The sequence below is a fragment of the Henckelia pumila genome, chromosome 1 (genome assembly GCF_033568475.1).
Source record: "Henckelia pumila isolate YLH828 chromosome 1, ASM3356847v2, whole genome shotgun sequence".
NCBI lineage: Eukaryota > Viridiplantae > Streptophyta > Magnoliopsida > Lamiales > Gesneriaceae > Henckelia > Henckelia pumila.
The window spans coordinates 5102585-5103376 of record NC_133120.1 but is presented as its reverse complement, the minus strand read 5'-3'; the positions used below and the strand labels follow the sequence as shown (position 1 = coordinate 5103376).

Below are 792 nucleotides of genomic sequence, written 5' to 3'. Positions count from 1 at the left end.
AACGAACTGCACGAGCTTTGAGAAGAGATAGGAGAGAAGAACAACTTAACATGGCTGAAGAAAATGTTAATGAATTTCCCTTGGTGCCAATTAGAGATCATTTCAGGCCGACGATCCAGGCTCACTATTCTGGAATCGCTCGAGGGACAATAAATGCCAACAACTTTGAGTTGAAGCCGGCATTAATTAACATGGTTCAGCAGAACCAATTCAATGGAACTGCCACTGCTGATCCTCATTTACATTAGCGCACTTTTCTAGAGATTACTGATACTATTAAAATAAATGGTGTTTCTGAGGATATAATACGCTTACGTTTGTTTTCTTTTTCTCTCAGGGACAAGGCACGGAGTTGGCTGCAAGCATTGCCACTAGGGCGCATAACAACTTGGGAGGGCATGGATGTGAAATTCTTAGAGAAATTCTTTCCACCATCCAAAGCAACCCAGCTGAAGATTGAGATCAGTACCTTCCAACAGCATGATTCTGAACAGCTATATGAGGCATGGGAAAGGTACAAAGATTTGTTAAGGCGTTGTCCTAATCATAATATTGCAGACTGGGAAGAAATAGAGTTTTTCTACAATGGATTAAATACGCATACAAGAATGTCGGTGGACTCTGCTGCTGGAGGTACTATATTTGCCAAGGACCCCGTTCAAGCTTATGATATGCTGGAACAGATTACTATCAATAGTTATCAATGGCCATCTGAACGTACGGGAGTCAAGAGGGGAGTGTACAGTGTGGATCCTCTTACATCCATTACTGCACAGTTATCTGCGTTGAGTA

General features: G+C 41.9%; 1 non-coding gene across 1 annotated transcript; it reads right to left on the bottom strand.

Annotated features, from left to right (window-relative positions):
- Window positions 1–447: 447 nt before the first annotated feature.
- Window positions 448–553, bottom strand: LOC140876973 (small nucleolar RNA R71). The gene has a single exon (XR_012149195.1). It is a non-coding gene; the product is annotated as a small nucleolar RNA R71 (small nucleolar RNA).
- Window positions 554–792: the final 239 nt, after the last annotated feature.